The following is a 6,431-nucleotide window of genomic DNA, read 5'->3' on the forward strand; positions in this document are numbered from 1 at the left end:
GGCAGTTCTCTGGGGACGTGTGTTTTGCCGGCACTTGTTATTTGAAGGGAGGTGGCTGAGGCCAGGAATATGTCTACACTAGGGGGTAGCAGGCGGGGCGTGTGCAAGGTTATCTCCACCCAGAGCTTCTGGGGGAAATTCACCCCAGTGCAGGGCCTAGCACAAGGCTGGTACGCCGGCAAAGACCCACGGCAGCCTCTCGCTTTCAGCGGCGCCACGTGGGGGGCGGGAGGGCAGCAGAATCTGGTCCAGTGACATGGGGCCTGAACCGGCCTGCGGGAAATGTCGGTTCTGTCATGATGCCGCTCTGTGCCTCGGTTTCCCTTCCTCACCCTTTGTCTCGTCTGTTTAGACTGCGAGGGCCAGGGCCTGTATCTCTGTAGGGGGCTGGGCAGTGCCTGTCACAATGGGACCTGGAGCCCTCTGGGAACCTCTCACGAATACAAAAGAGCTCCCCCCAGTTCAGGGTGAGCGAGGCAAGTGGGGAGGGGGCCCGGTCTTGGGACCTGATCTAGAGCGAGGTCCTGCCTCCAGGCCTCTTCAGCCCACTGGGCTGTTTCTGGGCAGCACATGAGGTTGGTTTCCAGCGTCGCCCCACGAGTGGTGCTTGACCAGTCCCCTCCGTGCGAGGGTATACACGCTTCACGGGAGCAAATCCCAGCTCCCAAAGGGCTCTCTGATCTCGCAGACGCAGGCAGCGCAAGAACCAGGAGCCAAAGCGAGACCCTTCAAAGGAGAAAGACGGCCCACGTGTCTGACGGGGCCGCTCCACCTCTGAACAAACAGCCATGGGGCGTGCCGGGTTCACAGCCTGCCTGCTGCCTTCCTGGGAGACGCGGGTACGGGGGAGCTGGGTGAATGTAATGTCCCGTGCTGGCCGGGGGCTCAGACTGGCCTGTCTAACTCCCTCCGGCCTCTAACCGTGGGGCTCTCTGAATGCTAACGCCCGGCTCGTGGCCGGTGGGAGCGCGTCAGGCACAGGGCCTCCCTCGCGACAGCGGTGCCCTGCCTCTGGGACGCTGTGAAGGCCAGAAGTGTAACAGGGCTCAAAGAGGGATTAGCCAAGTTCCTGGAGGATGGGTCCATGACGGCTGTTAGTCAGGATGGGCGGGGACTCAACCCCATGCTCTGGCGCTGGGGGGCTCCGGCTGTCCCTGGCCTCTGGCTGCCAGGAGCTGGGAGGGGACGATGGGGGGGATCTCTCCCTAATTGCCCTGTGCTGGTCACTCTGAAGCTGCATCACCAGTCACTGTCGGAGGCAGGTTACTGGACGAGATGGGCTGACCCAGTCTGGCAGCCCTTGGGTTCTTAGTACTGGGCCATTAGCCCCATCCCTCTACCCGCTGGCCCCACCCACAGCGGCATGCTGACCGGGCGAGAGTTCATGGGCTCAGGCAGCTCCCCGGTGGCTAGCGTGTGCCCGTGGCTTCCCTCCATGCTCAGTCGCTCACCCCTCGGTCACTCACGAGCCACAGGCCCTGGGTCGAGGGGAACTGCTGTTCTCCGGCTGCCTGTTTCTAGCCCCCTGACCCAAATCCCAGTGAAGAGAGACCTCCTTCTGGTACGATGAGCAGGGCATTGGCACTGACTGGGACTTGCAAAGCTGGGCTTTGACACCTAATTCTCCAGGGCCGGTGAGCTGCCGGGGGAGGTGTCCTGGCCCATCTATCAGCCGTCTGTCTCTCACGGCAGTTCCCCATTTTGCTTTCCTTTCCCGGCTCAGGCTCGGCCCCGGTGATCAATGTTTTCTCATTTCGCTGGCAAGCAGTGCAAACAGAAGCATTTAGAAACCCGCTGTCTTTCCAGCAGGGCCATAACTCAGGCCTCAGCCAGTCCGGGAAATGGAGGCCGGCCGCTGCAGCAGCAATATTTCCGGCTCATGGTAAATGTGTTACTTGGGGATAATTTACCTGCGCACGCCAAGTTTTGAAAAGAACTAGAGCGGTTTCTAGAAATTGCCCGGGTGTGCATGGCTGAGAGTGTCTGGTGTCTGTGGCTGGAGCTGCCCCCTAAAAATCCAGGACCAGACCCAGATGGCTGGGCCCAGCTGCTAGAGGAAGGAGTGAGAACACCCCAGCAACAGCTGTAGCAATTCTGCCCCCGTCTGGCTCTTGTCCTGGTCTCTGATTGTAACCCCGGAAGCAGGAGGTTAACCTGTTTCTTTCCATCGCCTGCATTTTGTGGCTGGGACTGGCCGGTTATTGAAACATATTTAGAGCAACTGCTGCAAATCCCACGGCACCGCCTGGCTTCCTACCAGGAACAGCCATACGATCCCACGCAGTGTGTGTATTAAAACTGAAAGCGGAGAGAGTCCGGCCCCCCGTCTGCCCCAACCACCATATTAATGAAGGGTTAATGGGTCCCAAGGGGGCGGTTGCTGAGGTCGGCTGGCTGGAGCCGTTGTGTCTTTCTCGGCACTGGGCTGGTGCTCGGCCGTGGCCGTGAGGGGGCGAGTTCATGCCGTGCACTGGGTCTCCAGAGCATGTGCCCCCAACCCGCTCCCGCACCTGGCCCTCTGAGCCTCGATGCCCACCCACCTCGCTGAGCCCTGCTAGCACCCCGAGCAGGGGAGGCCGGGCAGCCGGGCCCACTGGGCGAGGTGCTGGCCTAGCGCTGTTGCCAGGAGATCTGGGCTGGAAACAAGGCATCAGTTTTGAACAGTGAGTGTGAGGGTGATTAACCACGCAACGATCTACCAGGGGCATGATGGATTTACCATCACGGGCAAGTTTTAAACCCTGGTTTACTGTTTTCTAAGATCTGCTCTAGGGATTCGGGGGGCAGTCCCATGGCCGGTGCCGGGCCGGGCTACCTGATGGTAATGGGCCCATCTTTGGAACCTATGCGTCTAGCACCATCCCTGCATGCTCCGGGGTCACTCCGTAAAAAGGACACAGCCTGGAGCATCAGCCACCCACTCCTCGTGATGCCGGCGATGGTGGTTCCCGCGTTTCCCTTGGGAGCTGAGGCCACAGCCTATCAGGCCCCACCAGGTGTTTTCCAGGAGCAGATTGCCTGTTAATCCCACCCCCATGACCACCCTGGAGCACCTTAAAGGCTCCGCCTCCTGTCTTGGGGTACACACCTGGCTCTGCCCTCACGCTAGGGCACCAGCCACGCTAGAAAACAAGCTTTGGCTGCGATCTGGTTCAAGGCTGGTCCTTGGTGAAGTCCTGGGTGGGCGCCAGGAAGCTGCCTCTATGAGGATCGGGGCTGTAGATTTCACTCTGTCCCCTTTTGCCCCTTCCTTGTGCTCGGGTTGCTTTTTTCTGGCTCCATCATGGAGGTGCTTGGAGCTGTACGACGTGCTCCCAGCATGGGCAGAGCAGTGCTGCCTCTTCATACGCTGCCCGGAATTACTGACCTTTTTCGTTTACTGCCTTATTAGCTTGTGATTTTAATGTCACCGCTGGGCACGGTGCCTTCCAGTCCCCACACGCAGGCCTTGCCCCGAGGCATTTACCAGGGGTGTGAGAGAGGAGGCTTGTAACATACTCAAAGGAGGGAAAGAGGCAACTCTCCCTCCCACCCGCATCATATGCATCCAAGGGGGAGCATGAAATGGAAAGACAACATTGGAAAGCAAATGCTTTTTTAGCTCTACAATGGATCATTAGCCTGCGGAACTCATTGCCACCAGCTCTCAGCAAGGACAAGAGCCAAGTGGGATTCAGCTCAGAACTGGGCACTTTGCTGGATAAGAGGTTGCATGAAAGAGGATCAAACCATAGCTGAGTGGTGAGTAACCCTCCCCACTCGGCCGAGAGCACAGTGCCTATGCTCAGACTGTTACTCTTAGATGGGCTGGTTATTTCCAGTCTGTCCATTGTGGAGGTTCCTGCACCTTTGTCTGAAGCATCCGGTGCCAGCTGCTGGTGGAGACAGGATACCTGGTGTGAACGGTGGCAGGTCTGATGCCTTCTGGTGAGTCCTATGTTCCTAAAGCAAAACTTGTATTATTCAGCCGCAGAATTCAGCCCATCAGCTTTCTGCGGCTTTCAGTTTCCCAGGGCCAGGGCCAAGGCTAGGGTCAGCCAGATACCAGAACATTTCCATGATTTTGATGCTCAGTTTCCTGCCTTTGAATTCCAAATACCCCTTTGATCTGCTCCTCTAAGGTAGGGCCGAGAAAGGGGATGGTGTCACGGAGGGTGGGGGAGTCCGGCCCTGCACCCCTCTTCCTGGGACCCACAGTGACTCTTAGCCAGCCAGTAAAACAGAAGGTTTATTGGACAACAGGAACACCGGTTACAGCAGAGCTTGCAGGCACAGTCAGGACCCCTCCACCGAGTCCTTCTGGGCTTTCAGGGTGCTTGGATCCTAGCTAGGATACCCTGAATTCCGCCCACACAGCCCCAAGCCCAAACTCAAACTGCTTCCCTCCTGCCACTCCCTTCCTTTGTCCCCTTCCCGGGCAAAGGTGTTGATCTTTCCCCTCCCTTACCTAGCTCAGGTTACAGGCCCTGGCATCGGCCATCCCCTAAAGTCCTCCCCTGCTCTCCCACTCCCCACACAGACAGTCCCTACTGCATCACATCTCTCCCCCCTTCGAGACTGAACTGAGCGGGGTCACTCTGCCCAGTGACCTGGGGAAGTTCAGGGCCCCCTCTCTGGGACAACGCATCTGCTGTCAGGTTGGCACTTCCCTTCACATGGACCACGTCCATGTCATAGTCCTGCAGGAGCAGGCTCCCCATTTCAGGTGTACCCTTGCCACGGGCACCTTGAATGGGGTCCCGCCCACGCCCATCAGGGTCAGGTAGGTGTCGGGCACCATCCGATCTGAGGCCACCACCTCGGGCCGGGCCAGCGTCACCTCTGCGCCCGTGTCCCAGTACCCAGTGACCTTCCTCCCATCCACTTCCAGGGAAACAATGCACTCTCTCCGGAGGGGCAGCCCCGCGCCCACCCGGTAAACCAAAAACCTGGAACCTGGAGCATCCACAGGTGGTATGTTGCCAACACCCCTTTCCTGGGAATGTAGCCCCTCCTCCGATTGGGTTTTTACCCAGTCCACCCTCTTCGGGTTGGATCTGCTTGGTCTGTCCCTGAGCTTGGGGCACTGGGCCCGTATGTGACCTCGTTGGCCACAGCGATAGCAGCCCATATCTCGTGGGTCCCCTTGAGTGGGTCGAAGGGACCTGCCGCTGGATGTTCCCCTTTTGGGGGGCTTCTCCATAGGCCCCCTTTGGGAGGTCCCATGATGACTCTCTCTCTGCGTTGAGGCAGGCCTGCTCCTTCGAGACTCCTCCCTGCCATCCCCTGCCCGACTGTCCACAAATTGGTCGGCCAGCTGGCCTGCATGCTGCGGGTTCTCCGGCTTCTGGTCCATCAACCACAGCCTCAGGTCGGACGGGCACTGCTTGTACAGGTGCTCCAGTATGAATAGGTCAAGCAGGTCCTCTTTAGTTTGGGCCCCAGCCGTCCACTTGCGGGCATACCCCTGCGCCCGGTTGACCAGTTGTAGGTATGTGACCTCACGGGTTTTACGCTGGCTCCGGAACTTTTTCCGATACATCTCAGGAGTCAGCCCAAACTCGCGGAGCAGGGCCTGTTTGAACAGTTCGTAGTCCCCTGCCTCCGCCCCTTTCAGTCGGCTGTACACCTCCACGGCTGTGGAGTCCAGTAAGGGGGTGAGAACTGCGATCCTGTCTGCAGGGTCAACCCTGTGCAGCTCGCAGGCATTCTCAAAGGCCGTCAGGAAGGTATCTATGTCCTCCCCCTCCTTACGCCGGGGCAGCAAGTGCTTATCAAAGCTCTTTGTAGGCTTGGGTCCCCCCTCGCTCACCACAGCCGGGGCCCCACTGCTCGCCAGCCGGGCCAGCTCCAGCTCATGTTTACGCTGTTTCTCCTTCTCCTCCCGCTCACGCTGGCGCTGGTTCTCCTCATGTTTACACTGGTTCTCCTCATGTTCACGCTGTTTCGCCTTCTCCTCCAGCTCTCGCCTCTTTAACTCGAGCTCTTCCCGTCTCAGCTCCCTTTCATATTCCAGCCGCCTCCGCTCCACGGATGCCGAGCGTTGCCGGGAGGATCCCCTGCTGGGGGGTGTCACGGTGCCCTCGGTATACACTGGGCTCCTCCCCGCCCTTCCCCTACGCCTAGGAAGGGGGGGTCTCGGGAAGCCCTCGTCCGCTGGCTGACCACTCCCAGCGGGGACAGACACTGGTGCCTGCGCTGCATCTGCTCGGCTGCTTCCCTCAGAGACAGGGCTCCGTTCATTCATGCGGTCTCCCTGCTCCAGCTGGGTAATCAGCTGGTCCTTGGTGCGTCTCCCCGGGCGCAACCCCCTCTGCTTGCACAGCTCCACCAGGTCACACTTGCGCCGCTTGGCATACATCTTCCTGCTGGCCACTCACAGGCCGGGGTGCTCGCCGCTCCCCATGGTTTCCAGGGGCACCCCTAGTGCACCAGCCCTTCGTGAGGTCACC

This window comes from Gopherus evgoodei, chromosome 7 (assembly GCF_007399415.2).
Source record: "Gopherus evgoodei ecotype Sinaloan lineage chromosome 7, rGopEvg1_v1.p, whole genome shotgun sequence".
NCBI lineage: Eukaryota > Metazoa > Chordata > Testudines > Testudinidae > Gopherus > Gopherus evgoodei.